General features: G+C 47.5%; 1 long non-coding RNA gene across 1 annotated transcript; it reads right to left on the bottom strand.

Annotated features, from left to right (window-relative positions):
* Positions 1–256: 256 nt before the first annotated feature.
* Positions 257–11,410, bottom strand: LOC120317640. Its single transcript, XR_005559283.1, has 3 exons — positions 10,916–11,410; positions 657–713; positions 257–302 (listed from the first exon to the last, which is right to left on the bottom strand). It is a non-coding gene; the product is annotated as an uncharacterized LOC120317640 (long non-coding RNA).
* Between the last annotated feature and the right edge of the window lie 7,074 nt (positions 11,411–18,484).

Here is an 18,484-nt window from a genome sequence, read left to right as displayed (position 1 = left end):
GATAGAATCTATATACGATTCCAAATAGGCACGAAATTAGTCAAAGAGGACCAATCCACTCTGGATGGGTAGAAATCACGCCGACCCTCCCAGGCTTCCAAAGGAGCTGGCAGACCTAATTTTGGTGTCACCAAACGTCATTTCTGAATGCTCCTGCAGCCCAGGGGAGCTCCCAGAGAACTGGAAAAAGAGCTTGACATCAATTCCTGGGAAAATCCTGGAATAGAGAACCATCACTGGCCACTGAGAGATAGCCCGGGGTTATTCACTGTAGGGCCGTTTCTTCCCTGTTGCTGACCTGTCTGAAGAAATGGAGAGACAGTCACATCTAACCTCCATTCAGGGGCCATTTTGCTAACCGGCCTTAAAGTGGCCCATTTTGGGAAACACAGACATAATGCATCGATCATGACCTCCCTTCTAACTATCCCAACTTCCCATTTGATTCTGACTCCTGTTCAAGTCAAATCACCTCTCAAAAGAGTGCAAAGGAGTCGGTATCAGCAATCGATCAGTTTGGCCATCTCTGGCCCTACTAGGTTGCTTCTGGTGACCGAAAGAGGCGAATTAGGAAAGAAGCTTCCGCTCCAAGTACTGACCAGGGCCATCCAAGGCACGACAGCCTGCTGAGTCTCCCTCTCTCAGTCTTAGCCTACCTCACAAGCTTGTTGTTGTAGGGACGAAGGAGTCTTCGGTATGTTCACTGCCTTGAGCTATTTAGGAAAACAATAAAGGTCAGTAATAAATCTCAGTAATAAAAATAATAAATAAATAAGTAAATCTATCACCAGGCCGAGTATGTTCGGGAAATAACCATATGTAGCCAAAGGAGTCTCTTTTTAGCTTAATTTCCCGAAATTATTGAGCCCGGTCAATTTCTACCTTTGTGGTCTCAATGTGTATCTTGAACTGGGACATCTTGAAGACCATTTTTTCCTAAATCACATTGCTGTCCCATCCCCCCAGCCAGCTGGTCCCAGCCCCTATCCAGAGATATGTACCTTTGAGATGGTGGATTGGCAGTTTGGTCACATATATGGAGGCTGCTAACATGGCAGGTATCAGCATCGCTGTGATCCGGGATTGAACCCCACTTTTCTAGTCTCGCCCCCTAATTCTGCCTTAATGGGAAGTGTCTCTTCCTTCTGACACGTCCAAACGAGGGAGATCCTCGCTGTGCCCACAGTGCCAGCCATCCAATCCAGTCACTTTCCAGGGATTTGGAACAGAGCCTTCCAGCCCTGTGGTCCAGACTACCAAGGATGCTGGAGGTTGTCATGGCAACCTCCAGCCAATGAGGTTAGGAGGAGCCAAGCTGAGAGTTGAAAAATAATCACCAACTGGCTGCCTTCACTGGAGGGCCTGGCTTATTCACTGATTGGCCGGCTCTTCAGGGGCTTTTGCAAGTGAGCCCTGAATCCTCATCCACCAGAGCTCCTCCACCTGAATGGACAACTGTCCATTGTCCGGAGAGCTGGGAAGCCACAGATGTTGCCCCTTTTTTGGGGGGTAAAGTCCAAATTAAAACGTTGTCCCTTGCATCTGAAATCTAGCATTAGAGATCCAGAGAATCCAGGGTTTTGTGTCCATGACAAATGGAGTCGAAGGGAAATACACATAAGGATTAGATGTTATTCATCTTAAAAAGATGTTATGAGAATGTGGCTAAAGAAACAAAAAGATTAAATCTTGTACAGTCCCTAAACAAGTACCCCATAATAGTCCTCGTTTTATAGCCTTTGCTTTTGGGACCGTTCAAAGTTCCAATGGCACTGAAAAGAGTGATGTATCACGGGTCCTCGCACATATGACTGTAGCAGCAACACCAGGATCGCACACTCATGACGGGTGCAGGGCCATCGGCTTGGAGTTACGACAAGTGACAGCAATGGGCAAAACTGCACTTGCTTAATGACTGCCTGATTCACTAAACAACTACTGTGATTCGCTTAACGATCATGTCAAAAACACCGTAAATCTGAGGACAACTCGCTTAAGGACCACCTAGCTTAGCAATGGCAATACTGGTTTCAATTCTGGTTGTAAGTCGAGGACTGCCTTAAGGATGTAGCAGTGGACTGATCTGGAAAAGTTTAAGCAGACTTGGATTAAAGCAGGGATGGGAGACCACTAGGAAATGCCGGGGTTAGTTTGCGAATGGAGTTGGAAGTTAACGCCTTTTCTTTCTCTTTCCCCCTTTTCCCTCCCTTTTTTCCTCCAAAATTCTTCCTACTCTTGTCTTGTGTCTTTTTGCATTTTATGCCTTAAAGCAATAAAAAATAAAACGAGAGAGAGAGAGAAAGAAAGTGGCCAAGCTGTATCCCTCACAGGAAAACCGCCTGGGTGCAGCTGCCCAATTCAGGGGGCTCATCTCCCCCCACGGAGGGCGGCCTTGCTTGAATTCCTCTGGGATCTGCAGAGTGACCGCCAAGGTTTGAGACACTCTGTTACTTACAGCGACTGCACTACTGCAAGGGATCCATCTAGGGAACCCGAGGGATGCAGGGAGTCCTTGACTTATGGCCATGATACAAGCCCGCCGTTCCTTGGCGAATCAAGCAGGTCCTTCTGTGAGTCAGAGCTACCGTTGTTAAAGAAATCGCTGCAGTTGTAAAATGAATCCCGAGTTTGGGGTTCGTTTCATTAAGGGAATCCGGCTTTTCCCATTCACTTTGTTTGTTGGAAGCCGGTTGGGAAAGTTGCAAATTGAGATCACATGACCCAAAGACTGCAACCGTGACAAATACAAGCTGGCTGCCAAGTGCCCATATTTTGATCGTATGACTGGGAATTTTGCAATGGTTGTAACTGTAAGGACTGGTCATAAATACCTTTTTTCAGTGCCACTAGCATTTTCAACGGCCTACAGAGGTCTCGTTTTACGTTGCTGACTCTCTGCAGCTCCATCAGCACTTCTGTCCTCCCTCCGTGGTGTCGCTGCAGAATAGCTGAGCTTTCTGTGCTCCGTCCCAGAGCAGACCTGGAGCCACATTCCCTGTTCTTTCTTTTGGATGTGGGACTCTGTTTGCTCTTGCTGGTGGGTTTTAATTCCTGGGAGCCTCTTGCCAGCTTTCTGGAAATCCAGAATTGTGCTGAGACAACAGACAAATGGTGTGAAAACAGCTCCGCTAAGGAGGTTGTCACCCCCATCGACCTTGGGGAATCCAACTCCCTGTGGATGGTGGGAGGGAGGCAAGGAGGGGGAGGTGGGCAAGATTGGGGGTCTCTATGACTCCCAGGGACTTCCTTGGCACAAGAGCACTAAGGAAGAGTCGGCCAAGTCTGTGCTCCTTTGTCAAAAGGCTTCCTCATGCAACAGGCTTTGCGAGGGGCCTGGAGCCTCTCTGGGAACTGAAGCTGGTCTGGCTTTCTTGGTAATGATGACGACGACGATGATGATCCTTTTGTAAAATTGTCCCTTTTTGTGACTCCTTTCCTGCCTTCTATGGGCAGATGGAACCGGCACGTCGGTCAGAGACCGGAGAGCCATTGGCCCTGCGCCCAGCTGGCTGGACCATGAGCTGAGAAGCTGGCCAGATCAGAAGGGCAGGACCTCCCCATCGCCCACACTCCATGGACTGCTCTATTCCTTTCTTTGGGGCAGTGATTGTTAACTGACTATTTCAAGATGGATGTTAAGAAATCTTGAGCCACGTCTTCATTTTTGACATTTTGTGGAAGGTTGAAGGTTTCTTGGGAGTGGCTACCTGCTTGTCCAGAGTAGCAAATGCAGGAGAAGGCCCACAAGTGGGAGGCTGCAAATCAGGATGACTCATTGCACCGGATTCTTCTTCTTTCCTGGGAATTGAGGAAAGAGATAGGAAGTGGGAGAAGGACAGAGGGGAAAGAGCTTCTGGGTGCAAACACAGTGTTGATCTTCAGGAGGGGGTCTGGTGTCTTGAATCTGTCCTGGGGATGGCTTTCTTCAGCTTGACAATTTCAGACAGGTTCAATTACAACTCCCAGCATTCCCAGCAGAGCTTTGATTACATCATCGGGGATGCTTCTGACCTATGGGCATCTCATCCATGGGAGTTCTTGGAACTGCAATCAACACAGCTGCGGGATGATGGAACGGAGAAGAGGGCTCCCGTGGGATTTGCGGACTGGATTCAGGCCTTCCTACTTGAAAGGAGCCTCCAAATGAAGAGATGAAGGACAGGAACATGACCTTTAGGACATAATAGGATTAACCCACCACCATTAAAAAACCCAAAAAGGGCACACTCAAGCCAGGTGTAAGTACATTGCACAGGGACAGGAAGAACCTCAAATACAAAGCCCAAAGAAGGTATAAAAGCCCACCATTCCCAGCTCCATTTTGTCAGCCACCCAGAAACATGCTGTGTCACTGAAGTTTCGGGTAAGTAAATAAACAAGAACCTTCTTTCCAAACAGCCTCCATTTTATTTATTCCCAGCTTGGACTGGACCTGATGGTTTTTCTTTCAACAGGAGAAACCGATTCAGCAGATACATATCTTCCTAGCTGCTTCTTTGATGTTCTGAAAACCAAAATGGCATTTTCTCAGTATACCTCGAAATCCTGCAAAATGATGGCCTAAGCCAGGGGTCTGCAACCTTAAACACTCAAAGAGCCATTTGGACCCGTTTCGCAGAGGAAAAAAAAACACTGGGAGCAGCAAAACTTGCAAGCGCACGTGCACAGGCATGAGGGGCGGAGCTTGTTTGAAGGGTTTAATTAAAAATAAAATAGAGGCTGCTGTGCATGAGTTCTCTCTCTCTCTCTCTCTCTCTCTCTCTCTCTCTCTCTCTCTCTCTCTCTCTCTTTCTCTGTTTCGTCTCTCTCTCTCTCTTTCTCTTTCCTCTCCCTCTCCCTCCTTCCTCTCGCTCTCTCTTTCTCTCTCTCCCTCTTTCTCCCTTTCTCCTCTCCCCCTTTCTTTTTCTCTCTCTCCCTCCCTCTCTCCCTCTCTTTTCTCTCTCTTTCTCTCCCTCTCTCCCCCCCTTCTCTCTTTTTCTCTCTCTCACTACACTACATCCACATGGAGAGAAGTAAGCAGTGGGGTACCACAATGTTCCGTCTTAGGCGCAGGACTCTTCAATATCTTCATCAATGACTTAGATGAGAGAACAGTCAAGTGACTCGTCTGTCTTTTTAGCTACACTTCGAGGTAGATGGACTCGCATGGAAGGATGCTCATTTTCATTGCCCTTCCTTCCCCTACTCCCACAAAACACACCCTGCCCCACAGCTTCCAAAAATAAGCCATAAATACAAGATGTTTTATATAAATGAAATCAATAAAATATGAATAAAAAATGAAAAAAAAATTCTGCATTTGAAAACTTGCATTCTTTAATGACCATTAATGGCATCACAGGAAGTGCTGGGGTGTCAGAAAAATCAGGATGGCAGCTGCACAATCAGGTTTCACTACATATCCAGGAGAGGATGGGGGACTGGGACAGAGCGGGAGGGGGTGGGGGACTTGCTACCTACTGTGCCGGGCGAGTCTGGCCACCGCTGGACCTGGGAACCGGAACCAAGCAGCCGAATGGGCCGAGCAGTCGGGAGCCCACAGCCCGCAGGAGAGGAGAAGAGAGGAGAGGAGCCAGGAGCTGGGCCGGGAGCCGAGGCGTCCCCAGGAGAGGCCTCGGGGGAGCAGAGAGCGCCGAGGCAGCAAGGAGGAGGGAACGGGTGGCGGAACTGGGGGACGGGGCTGGGTAGAGGGTCTCGGGGGCAGGCAGAAGCTCCTGCTGCTCCAGAGCCTCTCGGGGGGAGCAAGAGAAGGACGACCTAACATCCAGCTGTAAGTACTCTATTGCTCGCCTGCATTATATATGCCAACGTTAAAAAAACATTCTGTTACAACACACCTCCAGTAACTCAAAAAGCCCTAATACCCCACTTTTCTCCTGCACCCTATATGTTCACAGTTTGAGAAATACATTTATTTAGAACAAACCTCGAGTTACCAAAAACGCCCTAATATATTCCTACACTCTATTTTCAATGCATATGTCCACTTTAAATAAAAGACTAAAACAAATCTTCAATAACTATACTATTTTTGTAATGCATTATATATGTCTACTGCATATATAATATCTAAAGTATGAAATGAAAAAAAAATCCTAAACCCCCCTATATATGCCGATATTTCTCTCCTTAATTATATGTCTCCACTTTTTAAAAAGCTTGTTTGGTTAAAACATAGCTCAAGTGCCTTAACAAGCCCTAATAGATAGCTAAACTCTACACCTGTAATGTATTATATATGTCCATTTTGATTAAAAGAAAACCCTGGAAAATGAAACGATGAAGGACCGAGCAAAAACAATAAGACACAGAAAAATTAAAGATATCATGAGATACCAGAATGGTTGCTCAAAGAGCCCTCTGAGAAGTACAATATGGTCAGGTAGAAAAAAATGGAAAGAAGGGCACATAAGTAAAGCAGAATACCAGCGAGTAGACTGAATTTGCAAGGACCGACTCGGAATAGCAAAGGCCTGGAATGGGCAAAGACTGGCAACTAAGACCAAAAATAATAAAGGAAAATTTTATATAAGGAACAAGAAGAAAGTCAAGAAAGTCAATAGGTCCACTAATGGGAGCAGAAGGCAGGAAGGAGACAGGCAGCAGGGTGAATTCAGAAATGCTTAACTCCTTTCCATCTCTTTTTCAGCAAAAGAAAAAAAAAACAGCCTATCAACAGCAACATCGAGAGAGATAGAATCTATATACGATTCCAAATAGGCACGAAATTAGTCAAAGAGGACCAATCCACTCTGGATGGGTAGAAATCACGCCGACCCTCCCAGGCTTCCAAAGGAGCTGGCCGACCTAATTTTGGTGTCACCAAACGTCATTTCTGAATGCTCCTGCAGCCCAGGGGAGCTCTCAGAGAACTGGAAAAAGAACTTGACATCAATTCCTGGGAAAATCCTGGAATAGAGAATCAAGTGGAGGATTTGCGAGCACCTAGAAATGGACATCCACCAGTATCACCTTCAGATGGGTCCTCAGGGGGCTGACCAGACGCACCCAGTGTTTATTCCTTAATGGAGCTACCGCTACATCTACAAGAAGGGAAGCATTCAGTGGGGAACCTCAGGGATCTGCCTTGGGCCCAGGACTCTTCCACATCTTCATCAATGATCTAGATGAGGGGATAGAAGGAGAACTCACCAAATGTGCAGAGGACATCAAGATTGTTGGAAGATAGGCTCAATATCCAGGAGGATCTTGACAGACGTGAACATTGGGCCCATCTAACAAGATGCAGTTCATTGGTGAGAAAAGTACAGTTCTTCTTTAGGCAGGAAAATCAATTGCACAGGCACAGAAGGAGCGGTACCTGGCTCAGCAGAGATAACTGTGAGACGGATCTAGAGGAAAACCACTTAAGGATCAGCCAGAAGTGTGCTGCAGGTGTCAACACAGGCCAATGCAGTCTTAGGCAGCAATAAAAGAGGGCCAGTTTCAAGATGGCCAGAAGTGCTGGTACTGCTTTATATCGCACTGGTGAGACCACCTTGGAATACTGTATCCAATTCTGGTCAGCCCAATAGAAAACATTGTTGAGACTGCAGAAAGTTTGAAGAGCAACAAAGATGATTTAAGAGCTGGAGGCTAAATCGTTTCATGAACGGTTCAGGGAGTTCGCTATGTGTAGCCTATCGAAGATGATAAGGAGCGGGCAGACACAACAGCAGTCTTCCACACTGTTAGGGTCTCTCTCAAAGGAAAGAGCTTCAGAGCAGGCAAAAAGACATGGGTGGACGTTGAAAGGGAGATCCAACCCAGAAGTCAGGAGAAATTTTCAGACAGTAAGAAGTTGTCAGTGCTGCATCACTGGAAGTTTTCAAAAATGGAGAAGCAAACCATTTTTGGATGCAGGGACATCGGCTTGGAGTTACGGCAAGTGACAGCAATGGGCAAAACGGCACTTGCTTAATGACCATTAATGGCAGCAGGGACTCGCCCAGGAAGTGCTGGGGTGGCAGAAAAATCAGGATGGCAGCCGCACAATCAGGTTTCACTACATATCCAGGAGAGGATGGGGGACTGGGGCAGAGAGAAAGGGGGCGGAGGACTTGCTACCTAGTGTGCCGGGCGAGTCTGGCCACCGCTGGAACCGGAACCGAGCAGCCCAATGGGCAGAGCAGTCGGGAGCCCACAGCCCGCAGGAGAGGAGAAGAGAGGAGAGGAGCCAGGAGCTGGGCCGGGAGCCGAGGGGTCCCCAGGAGAGGCCTCGGAGGAGCAGAGAGCCCCGAGGCAGCAAGGCAGAGGGAGCGGGTGGCGGAACTGGGGGACGGGGCTGGGTAGAGGGTCTTGGGGGCAGGCAGAAGCTCCTGCTGCTCCAGAGCCTCTCGGGGGGAGTCAGAGAAGGACGACCTAACATCCAGCTGTAAGTACTCTATTGCTCGCCTGCATTATATATGCCACGTTAAAAAAACATTCTGTTACAACACACCTCCAGTAACTCAAAAAGCCCCAACACCCCACTTTTGTCCTGCACCCTATATGTTCACAGTTTGAGAAATACATTTATTTAGAACAAACCTCGAGTTACCAAAAATGCCCTAATATATTCCTACACTCTATTTTCAATGCATATGTCCACTTTAAAAAAAGGCTAAAACAAATCTTCAATAACTATACTATTTTTGTAATGCATTATATATGTCTACTGCATGTATCATATGTAAAGTATGAAAGAGCAGAGGTGGCGCAGCAGTTAGGGTGCAGTACTGCAGGCCGCTTTAGCTGACTGTGTTCAGCAGGTCAGCGGTTCAAATCTCAACGGCTCAAGGTTGACTCAGCCTTCCATCCTTCCGGGGTAGGTAAAATGAGGACCCAGATTGTTGGGGGCAATGTAAATATATATATACATTGCTTACTGGTGTACACCGCTTAGAGAGTGCTTGCACTTAAAGCGGTATATAAGTCTCATAAATAAATAAATAAAATCCTATATATGCCGATATTTCTCTCCTTTATTATATGTGTCCACTTTTTAAAAAGCTTGTTTGGTTAAAACATAGCTCAAGTGCCTTAACAAGCCCTAATAGATAGCTAAACTCTACACCTGCAACGTATTATATATGTCCATTTTGATTAAAAGAAAACCCTGGAAAATGAAACGATGAAGGACCGAGCAAAAACAATAAGACACAGAAAAATTAAAGATATCATGAGATACCAGAATGGTTGCTCAAAGAGCCCTCCGAGAAGTACAATATGGTCAGGTAGAAAAAAAATGGAAAGAGGGGCACATAAGTAAAGCAGAATACCAGCGAGTAGACTGAATTTGCAAGGACGGACTCGGAATAGCAAAGGCCTGGAATGGGGAAAGACTGGCAACTAAGACCAAAAATAATAAAGGAAAATTTTATATAAGGAACAAGAAGAAAGTCAAGAAAGTCAATAGGTCCACTAATGGGAGCAGAAGGCAGGAAGGAGACAGGCAGCAGGGTGAATTCAGAAATGCTTAACTCCTTTCCATCTCTTTTTCAGCAAAAGAAAAAAAAACAGCCTATCAACAGCAACATCGAGAGAGATAGAATCTATATACGATTCCAAATAGGCACGAAATTAGTCAAAGAGGACCAATCCACTCTGGATGGGTAGAAATCACGCCGACCAGATGGTTTGCCTCCCAGGCTTCCGAAGGAGCTGGCAGACCTAATTTTGGGGTCACCAAACGTCATTTCTGAATGCTCCTGCAGCCCAGGGGAGCTCTCAGAGAACTGGAAAAAGAGCTTGACATCAATTCCTGGGAAAATCCTGGAATAGAGAATCAAGTGGTGGGTCCTCAGGGGGCTGACCAGCCGCACCCAGTGTTTATTCCTTAATGGAGCTACCGCTACATCTACAAGAAGGGAAGCATTCAGTGGGGTACCTCAGGGATCTGCCTTCGGCCTAGGACTCTTCCACATCTTCATCAATGATCTAGATGAGGGAATAGAAGGGGAACTCATCAAATGTGCAGAGGACATCAAGATTAATGGAGCTACACGCTCCAACCTTTCTCTTTTGTCCAGCAGTTTTCTGCCACTTTTTTGTTGTGCTCTTTAGTTGATCAACCATCTTCTTTCATCCGTCGTTTGTCTCTTGAATTCCTGGGTCTGAAGGTCAAAGGCATCTCTTGACTGCTTAACCATCACTGGCCGCTGAGAGATAGCCCAGGGATATTCACTTTAGGGCTGTTTCTTCCCTGTTGCTGACCTGTCTGAAGAAATGGAGAGACACAGTCACATCCTCCCTCCGTTCAGGGGCCATTTTGCTAACCGGCCTTAAAGTGGCCCATTTGGGGAAACACAGACATAATGCATCCATCATGACCTCCCTTCTAACTGTCCCAAGTTCCCATTTGATTCTGACTCCTGTTCAAGACAAATCACCTCTCAAAAGAGTGCAAAGACGTCACTATCAGCAATCGATCAGTTTGGCCATCTCTGGCCCTACTAGGTTGCTTCTGGTGACCGTAGGAGGCGAATTAGGAAAGAAGCCTCCGCTCCAAGTACTGACCAGGGCCATCCAAGGCACGACAGTCTGCTGGGTGACCTTGAGCCAGTCTCCCTCTCTCAGTCTTAGCCTACCTCACAAGCTTGTTGTTGTAGGGACGAAGGAGTCTTCGGTATGTTTATTGCCTTGAGCTATTTAGGGAAACAATAAAGGTCAGTAATAAATCTCAGTAATAAAAATAATAAATAAATATAGATAAATCTATCACCAGGCCGAGTGTGTTCGGGAAATAACCATATCTAGCCAAAGGAGTCCCTTTTTAGCTTAATTTCCCAAAATCTTTGAGCCCGGTCAGTTTCCAGCTTTGTGGTCTCAATGCGTATCTTGAACTGGGACATCTTGAAGCCCATTTTTTCCTAGATCACATTGCTGCTCCCTCCCCCCAGCCAGCCAGTCCCAGCCCCTTTCTGGAGACATGTACCTTTGAGATGGTGGATTGGCAGTTTGTCCACAGGAACGGAGGCTGCTAACACGGCAGGTATCAGCACCACTGTGATCCAGGATTGAACCCCACTTTTCGAGTCTTGCCCCCTAATTCTGCCTTAACGGGAAGTGTCTCTTCCTGCTGACACATCCAAACGAGTGAGATCCTCGCTGTTCCCACACTGCCAGCCATCCAATCCAGTCACTTGCCAGGGATTTGGAACAGAGCCTTCCAGCCCTGTGGTCCAGACTACCAAGGATGCTGGAGGTTGTCATGGCAACCTCCAGCCAATGAGGTTAGCAGGAGCCCCTGATGTCACAAGCCAAGCTGAGAGTTGAAAAATAATCACCAACTGGCTGCCTTCACTGGAGGGCATGCCTTATTCACTGATTGGCCGGCTCTTCAAGGGCTTTTGCAAGTGAGCCCTGAATCCTCATCCACCAGAGCTCCTCCACCTGAATGGACAACTGTCCATTGTCCGGAGAGCTGGGAAGCCACAGATGTTGCCCCTTGTTTTGGGGGTAAAGTCCAAATTAAAACGTTGTCCCTTACATCTGAAATCTAGCATTAGAGATCCAGAGAATCCAGGGTTTCTGTCCATGTCAATTGGAGTCAAAGGGAAATACACATAAGGATTAGATGTTATTTATCTTAAAAAGATGTTATGAGAATGTGGGTAAAGAAACAAAAAGATTAAATCTTGTACAGTCCCTAAACAAGTACCCAACAATAGTCCTTGTTTTATAGCCTTTCCTTTTGGGACCGTTCAAAGTTACAATGGCACTGAAAAGAGTGATGTATCACGGGTCCTTGCACATATGACTGTAGCAGCAACCCCAGGGTCACACGCTCATGACTTGGGTGCAGGGCCATCGGCTTGGAGTTACGACAAGTGACAGCAATGGTCAAAACTGCACTTGCTTAATGACCATTAATGGCATCAGGGACTCGCCCGGGAAGTGCTGGGGTGTGAGAAAAATCAGTGACTGGGAGGGCGAGGGTGAAGCTGTTGCTTCAGCTGGTGGGGGGGGTCACCTGGCTCCCCGGCACATTAAGTGGCAAGTCAGGGGAAGGGAGGGGAAGAATTCCTTTTCTTTCTCGAAAGGGTAAAAGGCCACCGTTCCTCCATTCCAGCTATGGGGAGAGAGGGTCAGCGAGTTGTCCCATGTGCTGGTCGCTTAGGAGTACAAAAACCATTTCTGAAGAAGGTCATTGGCTGGGGACCTCCCTGTGGAGATCTTCACTGTCTTTCTCGAGACACCTCGTCTGCAGCTGTAATTCTTGCATCGTCATTTTGACATGGTTCAGTCCTTCTCCGTTGTCCTCCTCAGTTTTCCACAGGTCTCCAACAGTGGCCTGGGAAGCATAGCTCTGCGGCGGCTGCTGTTGCTGCTGTAGATTGTTGACTTGCTTCTTCTTATTTTCCCTCACATTCTGCTGAAGAGGACTGACTTTCTGCATCAGTTGGCTGGAGTGGCTTTTCTCCGCATAGTAACTTTGGTCCGTCTCAACCTATTCATGCTGCAGACTTTAGAGGTGCTTCTTAAGTTCTTAAGAAGGTTCCAGACTTCTTCGAGACCTCTTCTCAAAGGTTCTAAGGCAGCCTTTTCATATTTGAGAAAGGCCGCTTGGCTGCTGACCTGCAGTGTTCTTTGTGCAGTTCTTCAGTGTGTTTCACCAAATATTTGATCTTTAGTCCTCGCTGAGGGATCATGGTGGTGGCACGCTCCAACCTTTCTCTTTTGTCCAGCAGTTTTCTGCCACTTTTTTGTAGTGCTCTTTAGTTGACCGACCGTCTTCTTGAGGCAACTGTGCTGCTCTTTCATCCATTGTTTGTCTCTTGAATTCCTGGGTCAGAAGGTCAAAGGCATCTCTTGATTGCTTAACCATCACTGGCCACTGAGAGATAGCCCAGGGATATTCACTTTAGGGCCGTTTCTTCCCTGTTGCTGACCTGTCTGAAGAAATGGAGAGACACAGTCACATCCTCCCTCCATTCAGGGGCCATTTTGCTAACCGGCCTTAAAGTGGCCCATTTTGGGAAACACAGACATAATGCATTGATCATGACCTCCCTTCTAACTGTCCCAACTTCCCATTTGATTCTGACTCCTGTTCAAGTCAAATCACCTCTCAAAAGAGTGCAAAGGAGTCGGCATCAGCAATCGATCAGTTTGGCCATCTCTGGCCCTACTAGGTTGCTTCTGGTGACCGAAAGAGGCGAATTAGGAAAGAAGCTTCCGCTCCAAGTACTGACCAGGGCCATCCAAGGCACGACAGCCTGCTGAGTGACTTTGAGCCAGTCTCCCTCTCTCAGTCTTAGCCTACCTCACAAGTTTGTTGTTATAGGGACGAAGGAGTCTTCAGCATGTTCATTGCCTTGAGCTATTTAGGGAAACAATAAAGGTCAGTAATAAATCTCAGTAATAAAAATAATAAATAAATAAGTAAATCTATCACCAGGCCGAGTCTGTAAGTGAAATAACCATGTGTAGCCAAAGGAGTCCTTTTTTAGCTTAATTTCCCGAAATCATTGAGCCCGGTTAATTTCTACCTTTGTGGTCTCAATATGTATCTTGAACTGGGACATCTTGAAGCCCATTTTTTCCTAAATCACATTGCTGCCCCCTCCCCCCAGCCAGCCAGTCCCAGCCCCTTTCTGGAGACATGTACCTTTGAGATGGTGGATTGGCAGTTTGGCCACAAGTACGGAGGCTGCTAACACTGCAGGTATCAGCACCACTGTGATCCAGGATTGAACCCCACCTTTCTAGTCTTGCCCCCTAATTCTGCCTTAACGGGAACTGTCTCTTCCTTCTGACACGTCCAAATGAGGGAGGTCCTCACTGTGCCCACACTGCCAGCCATCCAATCCAGTCACTTTCCAGGGATTTGGAACAGAGCCTTCCAGCCCTGTGGTCCAGACTACCAAGGATGCTGGAGGTTGTCATGGCAATCTTCAGCCAATGAGGTTAGCAGGAGCCCCTGATGTCACAAGCCAAGCTGAGAGTTGAAAAATAATCACCAACTGGCTGCCTTCACTGGAGGGCCTGGCTTATTCATGTATTGGCCGGCTCTTCAGGGGCTTTTGCAAGTGAGCCCTGAATCCTCATCCACCAGAGCTTCTCCACCTGAATGGACAACTGTCCATTGTCCGGAGAGCTGGGAAGCCACAGATGTTGCCCCTTGTTTTTGGGGTAAAGTCCAAATTAAAACGTTGTCCCTTGCATCTGAAATCTAGCATTAGAGATCCAGAGAATCCAAGGTTTTGTGTCCATGTCAAATGGAGTCGAAGGGAAATACACATAAGGATTAGATGTTATTCAGCTTAAAAAGATGTTATAAAAATGTGGCTAAAGAAACAAAAAGATTAAATGTTGTACAGTCCCTAACCAAGTACCCCATAATAGTCCTCATTTTATAGCCTTTGCTTTTGGGACTGTTCCAAGTTCCAATGGCACTTGAAAGAGTGATGTATCACGGGTCCTCGCACATATGACTGTAGCAGCAACACCAGGATCGCACACTCATGATGGGTGCAGGGCCATCGGCTTGGAGTTACGACAAGTGACAGCAATGGGCAAAACTGCACTTGCTTAATGACTGCCTGATTCACTAAACAACTACCGTGATTCGCTTAACGATCATGTCAAAAACACCGTAAATCTGAGGACAACTCGCTTAAGGACCACCTAGCTTAGCAATGGCAATACTGGTTCCAATTCTGGCTGTATGTCGAGGACTGCCTTAAGGATGTAGCAGTGGACTGATCTGGAAAAGCTTAAGCAGACTTGGATTAAAGCAGGGATGGGAGACCACTAGGAAATGCCGGGGTTAGTTTGTGAAGGGAGTTGGAAGTTAACGCCTTTTCTTTCTCTTTCCCCCTTTTCCCTCCCTTTTTTCCTCCAAAATTCTTCCTACTCTTGTCTTGTGTCTTTTTCCATTTTATGCCTTAAAGTAATAAAAAATAAAACAAGAGAGAGAGAGAGAGAAAGTGGCCAAGCTGCATCCCTCACAGGAAAACCGCCTGGGTGCAGCTGCCCAATTCAGGGGGCTCATCTCCCCCCACGGAGGGCGGCCTTGCTTGAATTCCTCTGGGATCTGCAGAGTGACCGCCAAGGATTGAGACACTCTGTTACTTACAGCGACTACACTACTGCAAGGGATCCACCTAGGGAACCCGAGGGATGCAGGGAGTCCTTGACTTATGGCCATGATACAAGCCTGCCGTTCCTCAGTGAATCAAGCAGGTCCTTCTGTGAGTCAGAGCTACCGTTGTTAAGGAAATCGCTGCAGTTGCGAAATGAATCCCGAGTTTGGGGTTCGTTTCATTAAGGGAATCCGGCTTTTCCCATTGACTTAATTTGTTGGAAGCCGGTTGGGAAAGTTGCAAATTGAGATCACATGACCCAAAGACTGCAACCGTGACAAATACAAGCTGGCTGCCAAGTGCCCATATTTTGATCGTGTGACTGGGAATTTTGCAATGGTTGTAACTGTGAGGACTGGTCAGAAATCCCTTTTTTCAGTGCCACTAGCATTTTCAACGGCCGACAGAGGTCTCGTTTTACGTTGCTGACTCTCTGCAGCTCCATCAGCACTTCTGTCCTCCCTCCGTGGTGTCGCTGCAGAATAGCTGAGCTTTCTGTGCTCCGTCCCAGAGCAGACCTGGAACCACATTCCCTGTTCTTTCTTTTGGATGTGGGACTCCGTTTGCTCTTGCTGGTGGGTTTTAATTCCTGGGAGCCTCTTGCCAGCTTTCTGGAAATCCAGAATTGTGCTGAGACAACAGACAAATGGTGTGAAAACAGCTCCGCTAAGGAAGTTGTCACCCCCATCGACCTTGGGGAATCCAAGCTCCCTGTGGATGGTGGGAGGGAGGCAAGGAGGGGGAGGTGGGCAAGATTGGGGGTCTCTATGACTCCCAGGGACTTCCTTGGCACAAGAGCACTAAGGAAGAGTCGGCCAAGTCTGTGCTCCTTCGTCAAAAGGCTTCCTCATGCAACAGGCTTTGCGAGGGGCCTGGAGCCTCTCTGGGAACTGAAGCTGGTCTGGCTTTCTTGGTAATGATGACGACGACGATGATGATCCTTTTGTAAAATTGTCCCTTTTTGTGACTCCTTTCCTGCCTTCTATGGGCAGATGGAACCGGCACGTCGGTCAGAGACCGGTGAGCCATTGGCCCTGCGCCCAGCTGGCTGGACCATGAGCTGAGAAGCTGGCCAGATCAGAAGGGCAGGACCTCCCCATCGCCCACACTCCATGGACTGCTCTATTCCTTTCTTTGGGGCAGTGATTGTTAACTGACTATTTCAAGATGGATGTTAAGAAATCTTGAGCCACGTCTTCATTTTTGACATTTTGTGGAAGGTTGAAGGTTTCTTGGGAGTGGCTACCTGCTTGTCCAGAGTAGCAAATGCAGGAGAAGGCCCACAAGTGGGAGGCCGCAAATCAGGATGACTCATTGCACCGGATTCTTCTTCTTTCCTGGGAATTGAGGAAAGAGATAGGAAGTGGGAGAAGGACAGAGGGGAAAGAGCTTCTGGGTGCAAACACAGTGTTGATCTTCAGGAGGGGGTCTGGTGTCTTGAATCCGTCCTGGGGATGGCTTTCTTCAGCTTGGCAATTTCAGACAAGTTCAATTACAACTCCCAGCATTCCCAGCAGAGCTTTGATTACATCATCGGGGATGCTTCTGACCTATGGGCATCTCATCCATGGGAGTTCTTGGAACTGCAATCAACACAGCTGCGGGATGATGGAACGGAGAAGAGGGCTCCCGTGGGATTTGCGGACTGGATTCAGGCCTTCCTACTTGAAAGGAGCCTCCAAATGAAGAGATGAAGGACAGGAACATGACCTTTAGGACATAATAGGATTAACCCACCACCATTAAAAAACCCAAAAAGGGCACACTCAAGCCAGGTGTAAGTACATTGCACAGGGACAGGAAGAACCTCAAATACAAAGCCCAAAGAAGGTATAAAAGCCCACCATTCCCAGCTCCATTTTGTCAGCCACCCAGAAACATGCTGTGTCACTGAAGTTTCGGGTAAGTAAATAAACAAGAACCTTCTTTCCAAACAGCCTCCATTTTATTTATTCCCAGTTTGGATTGGACCTGATGGTTTTTCTTTCAACAGGAGAAACCTGATTCAGCAGATACATATCTTCCTAGCTGCTTCTTTGATGTTCTGAAAACCAAAATGGCATTTTCTCAGTATACCTCGAAATCCTGCAAAATGATGGCCTAAGCCAGGGGTCTGCAACCTTAAACACTCAAAGAGCCACTTGGACCCGTTTCCCAGAGGAAAAAAAAACACTGGGAGCAGCAAAACTTGCAAGCGCACGTGCACAGGCATGAGGGGCGGAGCTTGTTTGAAGGGTTTAATTAAAAATAAAATAGAGGCTGCTGTGCATGAGTTCTCTCTCTCTCTCTCTCTCTCTCTCTCTCTCTCTCTCTCTCTCTCTCTCTCTCTTTCTCTGTTTCGTCTCTCTCTCTCTCTTTCTCTTTCCTCTCCCTCTCCCTCCTTCCTCTCGCTCTCTCTTTCTCTCTCTCCCTCTTTCTCCCTTTCTCCTCTCCCCCTTTCTTTTTCTCTCTCTCCCTCCCTCTCTCCCTCTCTTTTCTCTCTCTTTCTCTCCCTCTCTCCCCCCCTTCTCTCTTTTTCTCTCTCTCACTACACTACATCCACATGGAGAGAAGTAAGCAGTGGGGTACCACAATGTTCCGTCTTAGGCGCAGGACTCTTCAATATCTTCATCAATGACTTAGATGAGAGAACAGTCAAGTGACTCGTCTGTCTTTTTAGCTACACTTCGAGGTAGATGGACTCGCATGGAAGGATGCTCATTTTCATTGCCCTTCCTTCCCCTACTCCCACAAAACACACCCTGCCCCCACAGCTTCCAAAAATAAGCCATAAATACAAGATGTTTTATATAAATGAAATCAATAAAATATGAATAAAAAATGAAAAAAAAATTCTGCATTTGAAAACTTGCATTCTTTAATGACCATTAATGGCATCACAGGAAGTGCTGGGGTGTCAGAAAAATCAGGATGGCAGCCGCACAATCAGGTTTCACTACATATCCAGGAGAGGATGGGGGACTGGGGCAGAAAGAAAGGGGGTGGGGGACTTGCTACCTAGTGTGCCGGGCGAGTCTGGCCACCGCTGGAACCGGAACCGAGCAGCCCAATGGGCCGAGCAGTCGGGAGCCCACAGCCCGCAGGAGAGGAGAAGAGAGGAGAGGAGCCAGGAGCTGGGCCGGGAGCCGAGGGGTCCCCAGGAGAGGCCTCAGGGGAGCAGAGAGCGCCGAGGCAGCAAGGCGGAGGGAGCGGGTGGCGGAACTGGGGGACGGGGCTGGGTAGAGGGTCTCGGGGGCAGGCAGAAGCTCCTGCTGCTCCAGAGCCTCTCGGGGGGAGCAAGAGAAGGACGACCTAACATCCAGCTGTAAGTACTCTATTGCTTGCCTGCATTATATATGCCAACGTTAAAAAAACATTCTGTTACAACACACCTCCAGTAACTCAAAAAGCCCTAATACCCCACTTTTCTCCTGCAC

The sequence above is a fragment of the Crotalus tigris genome, unplaced genomic scaffold, assembly GCF_016545835.1.
Source record: "Crotalus tigris isolate CLP2741 ecotype Arizona unplaced genomic scaffold, ASM1654583v1 scf7180000019754.1282937, whole genome shotgun sequence".
NCBI lineage: Eukaryota > Metazoa > Chordata > Lepidosauria > Squamata > Viperidae > Crotalus > Crotalus tigris.
The sequence above is the reverse complement of the archived record's forward strand: the minus strand, read 5'-3'. Positions and strand labels throughout refer to the sequence as shown.